Source organism: Sceloporus occidentalis, unplaced genomic scaffold (genome assembly GCF_023333645.1).
Source record: "Sceloporus occidentalis isolate IW3139 unplaced genomic scaffold, rSceOcc1.0.p SCAF_4, whole genome shotgun sequence".
Lineage (NCBI taxonomy): Eukaryota > Metazoa > Chordata > Lepidosauria > Squamata > Phrynosomatidae > Sceloporus > Sceloporus occidentalis.
Window position 1 is genome coordinate 174,150,461 of NW_028316984.1, and position 18,469 is coordinate 174,168,929.

General features: G+C 40.0%; 1 protein-coding gene across 2 annotated transcripts in view; it reads right to left on the reverse strand.

Moving 5' to 3' along the window:
• LOC149315027 (echinoderm microtubule-associated protein-like 5) overlaps positions 1 to 18,469 on the reverse strand; it is a 139,124-nt gene that overhangs the window by 120,238 nt on the left and 417 nt on the right. The window lies entirely within an intron of this gene.

The window sequence follows — 18,469 nt, forward strand, 5'->3', positions numbered from 1 at the left end:
TTGCAGAATACCAAAAAAATACCCAGGGTCATTAGACAGCCTAAACTGTAAGGGAACTTATTTATGACCACTCAAATGACCAAGAAGCCTTGAATGTAATTAATATTCATTGACTGATGTGGTGTGTTTTAATCCTTTTAAATATGCTTTAAATCTGTTTTAAACTTTGCATTTTAATAGAATTCTTTATTAAATTGTTTTAAAACTTTTTATTAATAAGATTTTTGCTCTATTTTGTTTTAACTTGTTGTAAGCTGTCTTGGGTCCTTTGCCAGGCAAAATGCAATTAATTAACAGGTGCTTGAGCAGGTGGTTACAGCTCGAGGCACTATTGGGCTGAACAGATTATGCAGGATGGGAGTAGATGATACATTGGAAAATGTTTACATTACAGCTGTAGGTAAGTCTGGACTGAATTATTCAGTTCAAATTGTTTTTGGAGTAGTGGAGGCAATGATGGGCAGGGAAATGAAAACCGAGTCTGAAGATCAGTGGGAGAATGCAGAATACTTGGGTGGAGATGTGAATGTTCAGTATGGCAAATAGTTACATGAGGTGACAGAAATTTCTCCATTATTAAAAAAATGTTTGAAAATGTCAATTAGTGGTGGTCAAGCAGCAACAGCTGGTAGCAGAAGTGGGGCAGCAAATTCACTCTTGGGGCTTTATCACACAAGCTCCATTCTCACAGCAATCACGGCAGGGGGGGAATGGAAACATACCACTTTCTGAACCCCAGTATCACATGTCTTCAGAACTGCATGGCTGGGGCTGCTTCTGCCATCATGCTGTCTTTATGAGTCCCCTGTAACTCCACTTTTCCACTTCATTTTGATATTTTTATTATTATTTTAATTCATGCAATTCCAGAGCTCTGATATAATAATCAGTAAAAAGTTTTTAAAAGAAAGAAAAAATGGCGGGGGGGGGGGTAGTCAAACTGTTTGGCAATAGGAGGAGGAGAGGGACAGGTGGGACACAGATACCATATGACTGGCAATAATGCAACTTTCCTGGTAGTGATGTTTCACACTTGGGCACCTGTGCTATTCACAGCTCATTAATGGGTTTTCCTTCCCAATGAAACAGGATGCCCAAATCGTGATTGGGGTAAGCAGTGGCTATGGATCAGAGGTGGCAGCATGTGATAAGTATTGCCAAAGGCATTTTTTTCCAGGTGTAACCATGGTTGAAAAGCCACATGTAGTAATCTCCATGGTTTCAAACTACACTTTGAAGGAGAAATCCTAGGCACTAAACCTAATGAGGGGGTAGTGTTCAGCTCCTTAGAAAATCTTTTCACATTCTGACTAAAATGCATAATGGAGTCACCACACCACTGACAGGGATGATACTAGCAACCAATGGTGTCAAGCTTGAGTGTACTTAGCTGCTGTGAGATTTGAAAATAATATTAGAATGCACCCTGGTAATTATACTGGTACAATAACATAGTATCATTCATAAAGGATTCTTGGAGGAAAGTGTGTCCTCTCATGGAACTCCTTGTTCATTTCCTGCAAAGAGGCTTGTGAACATTCCACCAGATGTAGACAGGCATGAGGTGTATTCTCACATGGGCAACCCAGTTTTATTGTTCTGTTTTTATTGCCTTTCTTGTTCCTGCACAAGATCATTGGCTATGACCTGATGCGCCCAATCTGATCACATGTACATCCTTCTTCTCATACCAACTGAAGAGACCACGTGGCCCAGTGATTTCCAGGCTGATCCCCCCTCCCCACATGCCAGGGACAAGCTCTAAATTTTTATTCATTGTGTACAATTGTTACTTTCTTTTTTTAAAAAAAAAATCCAGGACCACCATCTGAGTAACACTGATGTAGACAGAGGCATTACCATATTATGAACTTCAGAATTGGTCTTCTTCTTATTAATATGATTCCATTCTCATAGTATGCATGCCTCTAGCTATATATACCTACAAGCTGAGATGGTATTTTGAAAAAGAGACAGGTAGTTTTTAAAGCTTACTTTCATAATTGCTTTCAGTCTCCTCAAATAATCTGGCTCCTCAAATAATCTTCATATAAGCTTGCTATACTAAGTTTTTCAAAAATAAGCAGTACGCTAGTTCTTCACATTCTCCTGTTTTGGACTTTTAAAGCTAACATGAAATCAAGATTTAAAAAATGACATACTAATCTTAGCAAACCTTCATAAATTGTCAGTTATTCGCTGATACCTTGTATTGATGTAAATTAAAGTATTATTCCCTTTGCTTGTTCTTGCTGGCAGATTATAAACAGAATAACAATTAACACCATTCTAAAAGTCAAGAAGACATTTAGGGGCAGCACAGACTGGCGTTTAAACACCGCCCCTTTTTGCTGCGCAGTGTTACCGCAGAAACCAGAGTGGTAACGCTGTGCAGCAAAAAAGGAGCTGCCTAGAGTGGCTCCTTTTTGCGACATCGTAAGGGCTGCAACGGGCTGCGTTGCAGTCCTTACAATGCCGCTTCCTTGCTGAGACATGTGGGTGCTCAGATGCCCACACATCATCCACCCCCCATGTGGACGGTGCCACTGAATAGGGCTTGGGAACCGTGCGGTTGGTGTGTGGTCCTGAGCCCTAATACTGCCACCAGGATGTCACATCCTGGCAGTGTGTATCAGGCCTTATATAGTTGTCTAACAGCTGCATGTAGAATTAATTGATTAGCACTGTTGTCATAAATGAAAAGTATCCTTCTATTAATGTAGTTCCTGTGCAACTCAAAGAAAGATAATCCAACAATTCTTCAATTCACTGAACATAAATTATCACTAAAAATTATCAACAAATTCTCAAAACTACCACTTTGGGGGAAGGACTTGTACTTTTAAAGCAATGGCTCTGTTAAGGATTCTTACATGCTTTCACGTTGTGCCACCATTTGTGTGGTCAACTTAGAAAAATGCTTCCTCAGTTTCGCTTCTGCAAAGACTTCTCTGCTACCTGTGATAAATGTTCAAAATCTGTATGTACAATAAATAAATTCATTAAAAATCACTTCAGAGTCCATTAGACCCCAGGAATAAATTTTAAACTAAGGAATTAATTCTGCTCCAGCTAGACACTGTCAAGCTGACAATGTCAAACAAAGAGGTCTTTAAACAGAGGCTGGATGACCATCTTTCGGGGATGCTTTAATTGAGGAGTTAACACATAGCACAAAGTCACAGCACTGATCTCTTATTTGTATCTGAATTCACACTGGTTAGAAACTAGTCTTACCTTCAAACACACATTCTTTTTTTTTAGTGTATTCCCAATTCATCTTTCTTTCTCATAGGTTCCTCTCTCACACATCTTCAGTAAATATTCAGCCTATATCAACTTTGATTGGGTTAAAAACTCCTTTGTCTCTTCACCCCATGCTTTTTTCTCCTACTCCATGCTCTTTACCTCTTGCTAGTCTTTCTCTCCCTCTACCCCAGTAACTATTCAGCCCTTCTCTCTTCTAACTTTTCCTGCAACCCACACACACACTTTACTAGGCACTAGGAATTTCTTCCCCCTCTCTCTTATGCTTGCCATATTCTAGTTGCTAATTCAACATTCACATAGTATAGAATTTATTTGTTCACAAGGCAAAGCACAAGATGAGTTGTGTCAAAGTTGTGAAAGGTGTGACCAGCAAACACATTCTACTATTTTTTTCTCTGAGAAGCACTCCGCTCCAAGTTCCTGTTATAGGGAGAAAACAAAATGTTTCATTTTCTTAGATAATTCTGAGCAATATGGGGGTGTATAACCTGTAGGTCACGGTGTCTGGTGTATACCTATGACTCTTTTTTTAAAATCACTTTTTAATCAGCTTTTTTCCTCACAGGAGTGCTTTAACAGCTGCAAGAGATGCAGATTTTTCACAACTGTTTTTCCATGGATCTAGTTTGAGGCATCAGAATTGACATTTGCAAATTTTGCAACAAATTTTGCCAAAACAGAGTTGAAAATTGTGTAAGGAAAAAAAAGGAGGTTAGTTACAAGATAGTTTCAGGGGCTAAAAGGGTATTTAGATCTTGGGACCTGCAGCATGTCCATGACACATACAGTCTCTTCAAGCAAGTGAACAACACGTGTGAGAAACACAAATCATATATACAGTACTCGACTATAGGTCAACCTCCTGTATAATAAGTCGAGATCAACTTTTGGGGCCAAAATTTAGGATTTTTATGTGAACTGTGGATAGGTCAAGGGTCAGATTTAAGGAGGGAGCCCAGCTGGGGAGAGGCTGCAGGGTGATTGAAACCCTTTCCCAGCCTCTCCACAGCTAGGCTTTTGCTAGGGAGGGAACCCGGCTGGGGAGAGGTTGCAAGGAAATCAGTTGTCCTTCCCAGCCTCTCCCCAGCTGAGCTGTCCCTTGCAGAGGCAGCCCTGCTGGAGTGAGGCTCAGGTCATACAGTATTGACCCATGTATAAGTTGACCCAAGTGATTTGGGTCAATTTTTTACCTAAATTTCTCAACTTATACACAAGTATATACTGTACTTCAGAGCAGAAGAAGTATTCAGCAGGCCCAGAATTGTAGCCCACCCCTTGTACAGAGTATGCAAGCAGATCAACCAAAAGTGGACTACAAAAACCATTCTGATGTGAGTGAAGTAATACTTACTGCAGCCCAATGAAGATAAAGTATGCTCAATCTCAAGCCTATGTCCCATTTGCAAAAGGGGAACCATCATACTGACCCAAAGAAGTATCAAGGTTGCTGTAAGAGGGTGTGATCAACAAAATGTGGCCCTTGGGCTGCATGTGTCCTCAGCTGGCTCTTTTTGTGATTCTCAGTTCATCCAGACTCCCTAGCCTTTGTTTGACCTTCTCAAGCTGAACTGCCTGTTCTGGAAGCTTCTGCTCTCCCAGCTGAATGCCCTGTCCTGCAAGCTTTTGAACATGTAACAACCACCCCTATAGTTTAGCATCAAATATATATAGGCGGGATACAGACCGCCGCTTTGCGGCGGTATCCCGCCGGCGCCATTTGCTCCGCGAGGGAGCCGCAGCAGCCAAACCGCTCGGCTCCCGCGCGGAGCAAAAAAGAAGCTCCATTTCGGAGCTTCTTCTTGCGGCGCACTGATGATGTCGCGAAGCGCCGCTGGCGCATTCGCGATGTCATAGGCGCCACGACACGTCTGGATGCTATGCGTCCAGTACGTAAAGATGGCACGCCCATGTGGAAGGGGCGCCGCCATGTTGTACGTATTCTATACGTACTAGGGTTAGGGGGGTGCGGAAGCACCGCCCCTTCCTAACCCTAGTACGTATAGAAGACGTACTATATGGCGGTTTGTATCCTGCCATAATTTCTTCACAACCAAAAGTAGACTTCTGACCACTAACTGGTTGTTTTTGTCATTTCTGATCATGAAAGCCTCCTGGAATAATCCAAGAGCAAAAGACTAGCTGGTAGACCTGCTGTATTTGTCCACCTCTGTTGAAATGATTAATACACTTAAATGCTAAATAATATTTGCAAAGAGCTAATTACTATTAGTAGCAATACATAAAATAAAAAGAGATTGCCTCCCCAGAGCACCTTTCCTCTGAGCATATACCATATTTTCCGGCGTATAAGACGACTGGGCGTATAAGATGACCCCAACTTTTCCATTTAAAATATAGAGTTTGGGATATACTCGCTGTATAAGACTACCCCTCTTCCAACGCACACCAAATAAAAATTTTAAAAACATCAGATTTGATTTCAGTACGGTAATTTTAATTGAAATGCTTATGACATGCAGGTACTTAGCAGGAAACCTTGTTGTATACAAAGCCTGCTTGGATTGGTCAGTTCTCCCTGTCTCCAAGACTATCAGAGCGGTAGTGCAAACACAGCTCTTTCTTCCATACCCCGCAGCCATTTTTGAGCTTGTAAGTATACCAACCCACCATATGCGGTGACCACAGATTCTCCAGTCCAGCTCGAAGTTTCAGCACCTGCCATATCAGATGACCCCTGGTGTATAAGACGACCCCCGACTTTTGAGAAGATTTTCCTGGGTTAAAAAGTAGTCTTATACGCCAGAAAATACAGTACTTAGCTTTTGTTTTCAAAAATAGTCCTGAGGACCAGTTATCTCTGTACAAGGGCAAGATGATGTCCAGCTTGAATACACTGTTGTTACTTTCCTTTTAAAAGGCCTATCAACAGAGCAAAGCTATACATGTCCACTCAAAAGTAAGTGCCACTGTGTTCAATGGGCTTGCTCTTGAATAAGCCATCTGCAGTGGAGCACAGCAAGACAAAGTATCCCCCAAAGGTCACTTTGAGACAAACATGCTTTCACCTTCTGTTTAATCCAGCTGCCTGGTGCATCTTCCTGTTCTTGACACTGTGTGTGTGTGTGCATGCCTGCCTGCCTATCTGGCTAAAGAAAAGATGAATATTACTGCTGGCTGGTATGTTGAGGATAGAGTGGGAAATGCAAACACTCATATTAACCTCCTCTTCCTCTTCACTTCCAATGCAGGCAAAATGAAAAATATAAAAAAGCTCTGCCCATCTAAGTGAAACAAGCTTTAACACCTTCCTTTATCCCAATCTCAGGGTGTTCTAGCATTCACAGTTGACAACTGTCATACTAAATCTTCAAAACCAATCCCAATCAGAATGACTGCACACAGTACATTCATATGCGGTGCAGCAATCAATGTCACGGTTTTCTAAAATGTCTAAGGTCCAGAGACTATAGCTGCCATTTCACTCATTGGCTAAGGATACTGAAACACAGTGGCAGATTCATTTCTTACCCACCCACCCAAAACTGACTGGAATATTAAACTCTTATTTTTCCACATAATTCTGTTTCTACATGGCTAGACTTGCTATTTTTAAAAATAAAAGCTGGTAATCCAGGCCAGGTAAATGGGTACCAGACAGGATGGTAGAATCCAGATAAAATTCAGCCAACCAAGCAATATGCCAAGGATAACTTCCATTTCCCCCCTCTTTCTCACTGTATTTCACTCTCCACACCTGTGTGCACTCTCATGCAGTCTTTATTTCTCCTCCCTCAACATACCAGCCAACAGTAATACCCATCCTCCCCCTCTCTATCCTGATAGACAGAAAAATAGAGACATATACACACTACACACACGGGCACACATATGGAGTGAGAAAACAATGTTTTGCTAGGCAGCTAAGTTAAACAGAAGTAGAACCTGTATTGTTTCAGTCATGATAATGACAGAACTGAAGTTAAAGGCTGGTCCTGCATTTAGCATTTGGACCAAACCTCAAACCACTCCACTTAAGAATCCAAAGTCTGCTACCTCGTGTACTGCAGGCTACAGACAGACAGACTTTAATTAATTAAATCAAAGTAATCAATTTCAAAAACAAATTACCATAAGATGTACAGCCACAGGACCCCCTTGTTATCCATGACGAGTTTGAAGTATTTGGGTTTCCTTATCTTGGAATTAAGGGAAAGAAAGTCTCTCCCCTTCTGTTTTAGTATTATTCCTTTGAGAGTGAACTGGACACCTTTGTTTACTATGAGACAAAAAACTGTGAATTATTTCAGATTTCTATTTTGGCTTCTCCTCCTGGGCCATTGGGCTTCTAACAGCCTAATGGATTTTGCCTCTCCAAAATAGAGGTACTCCGTCTTACGTTTGTTCTCTATACTTCTCTAAATTATGAATACATGATGCTGTCTTATACAGTATAAGATCCAGTACTTATACACTGAGGGACCCAGCATGTGGGCAGACTGAACCAGGGATGTTCTGCATGCAAAGCATGTGTGCGCCTATAAGACACAGCTCTTATCTGTTCTGAATGTTTCTACAAATCAAATATGGCAACAAATCAAATTTTTTAAAACAAGGTCTGAAAATCTTTGAGAGAATTAAACTCAGAAACAGAATTCTTAGGATTCAGTTATCAGTGGAACAGCTAACACTGTGCAGTCTAAGGAGTCCCAGAACACTTTCGCAGTTCATTTACTCTCACAGTGATAAGATTAAAGTGTCTTCTGGTCATGATTTACCCTAAATGACCATGTCCTATATGATCATGGAATGGTCCAGAAGGGAAGTGACCCTGAACTTAATCCTAACTATCAGAATGTAAGTGTAACTGAACTCGTTAATGATTAATTGGATTGAAAAATTAAATTGCCAGCATGACTTTTTACAAAACTATGGTGTGACTACACTTGAAATACTGTGTACAATTTTTGTCAATACAACTGTGGGGGGAGATACTATGGAGTTAGAAAGATGAAAAAATGGCAATCAAAATTATCAAGGAGCTAGATTAACTCCCCTATGAGGGAGGATCAGATGTCTGGTGGTAATTTAGCTTTTAAAAAAGTGAATAAGGAGAGAAAGAGCAGAATTATATACAGTCAGTTAAAACTATTGAATCCACTGTCACAGGATGTAGTAATAGCCACTGACTTGTATGCCTTTAAAGTAGCACTGGACAAATTCATGAAAGATAAGGCTACCAATCATTATGAATCATGCTAGCTAAGTATCATGTCCATTATCAGAGGAAGTAAGCCTCTGAATAACAGTTACCAAGGAAGTTAGATTGTAAGCCTGAGGGCAGGGAACCGCCTAATTAAAAGATTGTATGTACAGCGCTGTGTAAATTTACAGCGCTTTATAAATAAAGGTTAATAATAATAATAACAACAACAACAACAACAACAACAACATGTGCAGAAGAGTACAGTGGCACACATGCCCTTATGGTGTGCTTCTCAAAGACATTTGACTGCCAGACTAGATAGGTCTCAGGTCCTATACAACAAAGTTGTCCTATTTTTTATGAGAGATATGAGGGGTTTTGAGACATCTACCTTAGAGAACAGCCAATACTGAATTGTAACAGCCCACTTCAAAGATACTCAGACCTCCATCTGCCCACAAGAAAAATAAAGCCCTGGTATCTTCTCTGAAGGCATTTAAGGGAAACTGCCAGGGTATATACTGGGATAAACCCTCCACCACAAAAAATGAGGGGGAAATTGCCAAAGTACCAAAATGGTACTATGTGGAGGGGGGGGGGGGGTCCCACTCTCCACCCATTTTCAGGAGTACAGCCATTATCCCCCCCCCCCCATGCAAATTGGTGGAGACACTGTTGTCTCCACTGACCTGCACAGGGCAAAAATAAATCTTCCCCTGGGAAAAAATGACGGGGAAAAAGCACACCCAACCCACAAATAACAATGAGGAGACATCTGAAGCTTCAGAAGTTTAATGAAAGGCAATGTCCTGCATCAAGAGCAAAGCAAACATTCCTCAAAACAGACTTATAGTATAGTAGTCCCCTATCTGAAGTAGTCAAGCAATGTACATTTTTTCTTTTTTCTCTGAATATCCATACTTTTGATTTATGCATAATTATGTTGACACTAGATGTGCAGGAAATTCTCTTACAAGGGTTTCTTTTAAATATTGATTGTTCAATAAATGTATAAAATCTGTTATTTATTCCGGCAAGCAAATGAAAGTCACAGGTAAGACTAATGGTTTATTTCCCCAAAACATGTACACTGTACATGGGGAACAGGGCTGCTACATCAGAACATATTTTACAGCATTATCACCAGTGATGAAATAAAGTGTGACAGGTCTTCATAACAGAGGATTTGAGGATAGGATAGCTTGCAAAACCAATAAAATAAACTATTACATTCCACATCACCATTTATGGATGTGAGAGCTGGGAAATGAAGAAAACAGATAAGAGGAAAACCAACGTACAGTATTTGAACTGTGGTGCTAGAGAAGAGTGTTGAGGATATCACGGACAGCCAAAAAGACAAACAAATGGGTCCTTGAGCAAATAAAGCAAAACTTTCCTTATAAGGAAGATGATCAAATTGAGGCTGTTGTAGTTTAGCCATGAGATATGAGAAGGCATGATGCTCTAGAAAGGACACTAATACTAGGAAAAGCAGAGAGCAGCAAAAAGAGGGGAAGACCCATGCCAGATGGATAGACTAAATCAGGGAGGGCATGGATTTGCAAGAGTAGAGGAGGACACGGAGTACTGGATGTCTCATCCACAGGGTCGCCATGAGTCAGGGCCAACTTGAGGGCATTATCAACAGCAACAAAAGTTGTTTAAGCCCCATTCTGGGGGAAATGCAGGATAGAAATAAATATAATAATAATTTCCTTTTCACCACATAATTCAGCATGGACAGACTTGCTGTCACACTGTTCTATGAAATGCCTGGAGACTGCTTGACTACCAAGACTTATCATTATCTTTTCCAAGAATTCTCACAACTCTACTCTCATGCCTAATGTATAACACCAGGGCCAGAATCCTTCTCTCCCCTTTCATTTAATCACTGGTGCCTTGTTTGCCCAGCAGTGTTGTATACTTAGATACCTTTTCATCTGAAATCCAAACTTCATTTCATACCAGAATCAGCCATTCTGTGTGCTTCATGTATACCACTTAGGTGTCTTATAGGCTCTTCACCATCTATGAGTTTGTGTGTTTGCATCCAATGATGATAATCAATCATGGAATCTAGGGTACTGTGAGATGTTAAGTACAAGAATCTCAAGTCAAGCATAACTATCTTCTTAATCAGACATGTGTAGTTAGTTCTCCTGCCATGCCTCCTCTTCTAATGCTCTTGCCTCTATTTATATATATTTTTTCCACAAAGTATTTTGACTTTAGGGGATACTTATCTGGATGCAAACAATGTTGTTTTGGCTTGGGGGTCCCTAATGCTTCCATTTGATTTCCCTAGCATCAGTGTTCAAAAGCCTTTCTGCAGGATGTTTAATGGTAACTTGAGGTATTCCATTATCTATACATCAGCTGAGGAATTGCCCCATTTTGAAATCACAAACCAAATCTGGGAGATCAAAGGATAGTGGAGGTTTTTTTAGACTAATGGTTTAGCATTTATAGCAAGCAATGCTTGCTCCATTTTTAAGATACAAGGAAGCCAGTTAAACCAAGAATGTGAGGAACTTTGTTGTCCTGTAGTACTTTCACAGATGTCTGGAAAGTAATTTGCTAGACAGAAGAAATAGCTGGTTCATCTAGTGTGAGATAGTCCTTTTAAAGGAAAATGTAAAGGAGGAGTTCTTCCTTGAAATCTCTCACCTAATTGTTATCAGATTTTTTGAGACTCCTAATAAAAAAATGACACTTATGGACACACTGTCAGTTGACTGAAACTGCATGTAATGGTAGACATCTGCATCTTTTTTAAGTTAAAAAGATCATACTCATATTCTCCAAAGTCATTTTGAGTGCAAGTATTAAAAGAAATTTCAAAAATGCTTCAATACATTAGACATATGAGGGTGTTACATCTCACCATATCCTAGGCTGATGGTAGTAAGTTCTCCTTATGTAGATGATAATGTTTTTCTTCACTAATACAATTAGCATGATTTTATGTAGAAAAGAGTTATCCAAGCTGCAAGTGGGATCATAATAAGTATAGATCCAGAAAAAAATGAACATTATTTACTTCTTTGCTGGGACTTCCATTTTCTCCCCACCATCTGTTACTCCCAACTTGAAAATGCATGCCCCTTGGGGCACAGACCTACCCTCTTGTATTCTTCAAAACCAATAAAAAAGAAGAGAAAGGTGATACACAAATGCTAAAACAGACGGAAAAATTAAAAGGGTCTGAATTGCATTTGCAGTGGTTAAATGCCTGTACTGCAGCCATTCACTCAAAACCACAAGGTTGCGAGTTCAAGACCAGAAAAAGGGCCCAAGCTCGACTCAGGCTTGCATCCTTCCGAGGTCGCTAAAATGAGTACCCAGACTGTTGGGGGCAAATTACCTTACTTGCTAATTAGCTTACTTGCTGTTCACCGCTATGATCTTTGGAATAGCGGTATATAAATAAAACAAATTATTATTATTATTATTATTATTATTATTATTTTATGCCCAACACATTTTTGACAAGCAATTTGTGCTGCAAGAGATTCTAAAAACACAAAACATAATAATAATAATAATAATAATAATAATGAAATTTATTTATATCCCGCCTCTCTACAAAAAGCAATCGGGGCGGCATATGCAACAGTTAACTGAAACATATGCAACAGTTAACTGAAAAATTAAAATCAAGATTTTTTAAAAAATATGTAAACAGTTCAATAAAACAATTTCTTACAATACAATGAACTACAGGTATAATTTCTATATATAACAATATATTATATGCATAATTCAAATATTTTTAGAACTGTTTCTCTCTGATGTGTGTGTGTATACTTGCATGTTGCCATCATCATCAGTTTTTAGAATTGTTTCTCTCTGATGTGTGTGTGTACTTGCATGTTGCCATCATCATCATCATTATTCTAGTTTTCTGGGGTTTCTTGGCACCATAATCCTACTAATGTGGAGCAGACAGGAATGCAAGCTATCCTTTGGGCTACAAAATCCTATAGTTAGTAACTGGCTGTCACACAGTCATCTTGCTTGGCAAGTGTACCCTGGCCAATGTCTAATACTAAGTATTTTGTAATTCCAATTAACTTCTTCTTTCTCCCCATTAATTTTGCATATGTGTCTTTGACTTTTAAAAAACATTACTTGGAGTACAGTATCTGGTAAGATTAGTGGGAAATAGCAGTGTAGTTATAGTGAAACTGCAGCTGAGCTCAGTACTGTAGTCCTGTACTGAGGACCATTTCTCTTGAAGATGTCAGACATATTATCTGTATAGTAGTTTATGTCATTAAGATGGAAACACTCTACACATAGAAAATAAGTCTATTATGTGTAAAAATAAGGTGAAAGGGTCCTTTAAAGCAATGCCAGATACAATACAGCACAGATATAGTGTGTTGTGAGGAAACTTTAGTTGCACTTTACATTGTGAAGATAGACAATGGCAGAAACATAAGTTTCTTCTACCGTCTGACTCTTGTTCTGTAACAGATGCAGAGACTCCTCATGTGATGGAGTGCTTGGTTTCCTTGCAAACTGTACCAAATTCAATCTCTGCCATCTCTAGGTAGTGCTGACAAAGACTCCTGTCTGAAAATATGGAGGGCTGCTATCAATCAGCAGAAGATACTGGAGAAGATGGGTAAATGTTATAAGGTATAAGTATCAATACCTACCCACCTACACGGAAGCATTTGGATTGTGTCCAGTGTTGTTTTTTTTTACATTCTGTTGAATACTATTCATAAAATAAAGACAACACACAATTTAAAAAATAAACCCCATGTGGAACAACACCATTTAAAAATAAAGTGTCTAGTTCTGATTCTTATATGTCATTATATATGTCAGATAATAAACTTGGTTTCAACTGCCATAATTGTACCCCCAAAACTGCTATATCTATTCGTCTTTATTTACATTTTGAAGGCAGCATTTCCATGACACCATCAGTAATTTTTATTAACTTCAGCAATGAACATGTATCTGTCTATTTTGAAAAAAAATCTACAAAATATTTACACTCTGTCACAGAGATAAATATAATAGTTGAATCCAGACTTATCCAGACTTTGAGCAGATTCATTAAACTCAATGAGACTCATGTTAAACATGAGCATGATCTCATGATACTTTAAATTCATCTAGAATAAGTCTGGATTCAATCAACAGTCAAGCATAGTTCAGTGGTGGTTTACATCCAAATGTCCTACAAGTATGTTAAATACCAACATCTCCAGATAGATCTTGAAAAGAATTTGGCTTCAAACTCTGAAAAGCACCTGTTAGGTAAACTAGGTGAATGAATGCTCCCATTGCTTATGATTCTAAATAAGGAAAGGAACAGACAAAGGAAGAGGTTTCCTTTAATCCAGGAGGTGGGGAAATGTAGCTGTACAGATGTTTTGGAATGCAGTTCCTATAGTCCTATACCACTGGTTATGGTGGCTAGGCCTGATGTGATTTATATGCCAAAAACATCTGGAGGGCTACTGTTTGTATAAACTTCAGCTTTACCACAGCCAGTCAAAATTAATTAAGAAGAACAGAAAAAGTGGTAAGCAGTTCAGGTTTTACTCGAAAATAAATACAAGTACAGTACTACAAAGAGTTACAATACTTTAATAAAAATGTATTTGCTGACTAACAAAAAACAAAACAAAACAAAACAAAACCCCAGAAAACTGGAAGATTCAGTACATGTTCCTAATAAAGTCCATTAACTGGGCTCTAGTTCATCAAAATAGGCATAAATCATATAGCAGTCTGTTCTCTTTCCAATATAAATATCAAAAAACCCCACAATGTCTCATAGTACTAGAAAATCCAGATTAAAGATACCGATAGTATTTTCATCTAACCCTGAATGAGTAATAATGTTTGGAGATTATAGAAAATAATTTGGAAACACTATAATGTGTAGCCCTGTGGCTACACAAGACAATGCAAAGGCCTGCTGCTTGCTAGTTTTCAGCAGTTGTTTCAAAGCATTAAAATACTGGTGATACAAGATGGTGGATCCGCATTTTAATTGAACAGAAGCATCCTCCTGAATACAGTGCTTTCTCTGTGCTTCACTCCATGTATAACAAGCTCAACATATCATATTAAATATACAGATGCCACTACTGTCTGTGCAAAGAAAGTGTCTCTGGAAAACTCAATACAGTGAAGGTCTGACCACCGAACCTGAACTCCAAGAATCTGTTGCAGCCACGCCATCCTTCTTGCCTGTTTCCCCATTCTGTACCTTTAGGTCCAGAACATAATGGTCCAGAACTCTGGCTTTTTTCCCCTGGACAGCTCCACTGCAAGCTCTGGACTTGCATCCACACAAATTTGCTGCTACTTCTGCAGCAAAGTTTTTGTGTGCTTCAACTACTCAACTGCAGTAATGCTGAAACTGGAGCCACTGAGTAGGACTAATTTGTTTGTTTGGCAGAAGGTGTATGCTTCTGCTGAGAACACACAAGGAGGTATGCAGGGCACTCAAACCTCACCCCTGAACAATGGAAATTCTGAAGATGATCTCTTTCTTGGCTCCTGAGATTTCACCTGGCATCGCCCACATAATCTTTCAAATCTATCTTGCTCCCATATTAGCTTAAAAGTTATTTTTGCTGTTTGAGTGTAACTAAAATCCTCTGGATGGTTACTGTTTCTCCTTCATCTGAACAAAGCCATGGAATCCTTACTGGAGAAAGACCATGTAAAGGAGAAGACTGAAGACTGTTCAGAGAGAGGGGTAGGAAAATTTAAAAAGCTAAGGCTTCTGGATGAGAATACTTATGTAAACTGGACTGCTGTGTAAATTTACAGCGCTTCATAAATAAAGGTTAATAATAATAATACTGAACAGCATGAGAGTTAACATCTTCTGTGGGCTACTGCATGAATAGCAAACAGCCACTTGGCTTGCCCCATTTTACCAATCAGTAAATACCCACTTCGTGCAAATGGGAACACTTGGGAGATTTTAGTATCCTCTACTGTAAATATGCTTCTCTGACTCGAATTCAAAGATTCAAGGCAAAAATATAAGCAAAAATTGGCAATGACCAAATATCTACTATAAAGTAAAAGTGCATATCTCAGATATATGAATACTTGAAAAGAATTTCTCACCCTTATTAATGTGAAAAACTACCTGGTGTTTTTTCATTTCTTTGAGTTTTAATTAACAGACAAATGCAAGACCACCAGAAATTCATAATTCAGCAAGAAGCAATGACTTATTTATAGAAGAATGTGCCTTAGAAAAATAGTTTTAAGAGAAAAACCATCAACTATCTATGATCCAAAAGCCAGGAGGAAATTCTACTGTCATATTTAAAACAAAAACTCTCATAAAATTCTTACTATAGAGAAGCCAAAAATAAAAGCTTCAGTATTTATATTCAGTTTCACCAACTTTCACACAAAATGGATTCCTAAACTAATCTTTTAATTTCCCTTTCTAAGGTTTTGACAATGCTGTTCTACCTGTGACAGCCAATACTTAGTATACTTAGCATGTGTTTAATGTGGTAGAATGGGTGCATATACTACAGCAGTAAGGATATTAAGGCATTACAGTTGATCCTCTATATCAACATATTTTTTATCAACAGATTCAAACATCCACAGCTTGAAAATATTCCAAAAAGATATAAATTCCAAAAAGCAAACCGTGATTTTGCTATTTCGGATAAGGGATACCATTTCCCTATGCCACTGTATGTAACAGGACTTGAATATCCACAGATTCTGGTCTCCACAGAGGGGTCTAGGGACCAAACCCCAGCAGATATTAAGGGCCACTGTATTTAAAACTACAGAAATGGGTCACAGTTACATAATGTATCGACAGTAAAATTGTATGAGTTTACTGCCTTGAACAAATGAGATTCATGAAAATCCACTGAGCTGAGACAGGAAGTAAACTGGATTGCAATAACAGCGTAGGTCAGGGGTTGTCTGTCAGTGTAAGAACAGGGAGCAAATCATACATTCAGATACAGGATTTTGTGGGGAAATGGCAAAAAACCAACCAACCAACCAACAACCTGTATATCTCAGAAGTAAGTCCACTTTTCAGGGACAGGGTAACCACTACTCCCCCAGCACTCCTGCCATGTCCAAACGGATTCTCATATTGCTTACAGAGATTCAGAAAGATGTTTAAACTTGCACTTTGGCAGTTCCTCAAAGGACAGTAATTTCAAGGAAAGGGAAATGCCTCTCTGTGAGCCTTTTGCTGTGGGAAATAGGCTGGAGGATACCATTGCTGAAGGGGCAGCCTCAGCCGATGACATCCATTGTTACAGGTAACAGATGTACTTTCAAGACAAGGCAGAGATTGTGGCAGGAATTCAAGCCAGCAGCTGCAATCTGTATTTATATGGCATACTTAGGGACTAAATCCAATTGTTACTTCCAAGCAGAGTTAGAGCTATTCAGTCGATGGACCTACAGGAGCGCAGACTTACCAACTTCCCATGGATTCAGAGGGGACTGCTCTAGTTGGGACTAAGAAATGGAATTAACACACTGAATTCTGGCTTTTTACACACACACATATATACACATACATGTGTGCTGGAAACCTACCACCAATTATCAGTTGACCTTGACAACCGGAGTGAGGATTACTCCCTGAGAACTGGTTCAGTGGATCAAGGAAAGAGAGAACCGCAATGAAGGGAGGGAGGGAACTAAGTAATAAGCCATAAGCAGCCCCTTGGGAATGTGGGGGGCTGCGATGACACAACTATCCCGAAGAACCCCAGATAAATGCAGTGCTCCTGAAGGCTGGGATCAAACAAGGACCCAGATGCCCGAAGGAGGGCGCCTGCCTGCCTGCCTGCCTGCCTCTCTCTCGCGGCCGTTTTCAGCAGCCCGTCCTCTATGGCGAATGAGGGCCTTGTCCTTAGATTTGGGGGGAGGGTGACCAGACACATCCTCCTTTCCCAAGACATGTCTTCCATTCCAACGTTTTGTCCAGGAAGTATCCCAAAACATCCCCCCTTTTGAGCATCGCTAAGAAGCATGAATTTACATTTGTAGGAGTGGGGTTTTTTAGCTTTTCTTTGGCCATGTCCTAAATTTGTCTTGCCTGCCCTCCATCTGGCCGTGCCGCTTCCTCCTTTGAAGTTAGGACATCATGCTCACCTTGAGCACTCGACACCAGGGTGGCCAGACACATGCCCCTCCTTTTCCAGGACGGGTCCTACATTTCAATTCCAAAACGCCCTCCATTCTGAGCATCACCAAGAAGCATGCCATTTACATTTACAGGAGTGTTGCATAAGCTAGCACTGTCACGGGGGAAAGGGAAAGGGGATGATGGAATGTGCAATCACTGTCATAAGAGTGTTTTTAGCTTTTCTTTGGTCATGCCCTACGTTCTTCTTGAATGCCCTCCATTTGGCAATGCTTTGTCCTACATTTCAACCTTCCTGTCCACCATCACTTGAGCGTCACTAAGAAACCTGAATTCACATTTAGCTTGTATTCAACTGTGTCCTACATTTGGTGGCGCCTCGTCCTCCTTTGAAGGTGGGACACCTGGTCATTCTGGACACTTGATGACTGGGGGTGACCAGACACGTCCTCCTCCTTTTCCGAGGACAGGTCCTACCTTTCAACCTTCACATTTAGGAGGAAGTTCAAAAGGTCCTCTGTGTTGAGCATCAACAAGAAGCACAACTTTACATTGAGCTCATATCTGGTTCCGTCCTACATTTGTCCTCCTTTGAAGTCGGGACATCCGGTCCTTCAAAAGTATGGGGAGGAGGGTTTGGAGTGAAAATGGAGGATGGAAATGCATCCACACTGGAGAAATAACCCGCATTGGCCCTGCTTTAACTTGTTGTCTGGCTCTTTGCTATGGAATTCTGGGAGTTGGAGTTTGTTGTGGGCCCAGAGTGGAGCAGAGCTCCCAGAATTCCATAGCAAAGAGCCAGACAAAGGGTGAAAGCGGTGCCAATGCGGGTTCTCTCTCGAGTGTGGAGGCAGAGGCATCAAAAGCGGCATGAACCCGGGTTGCCCCCGCAGTGCGTC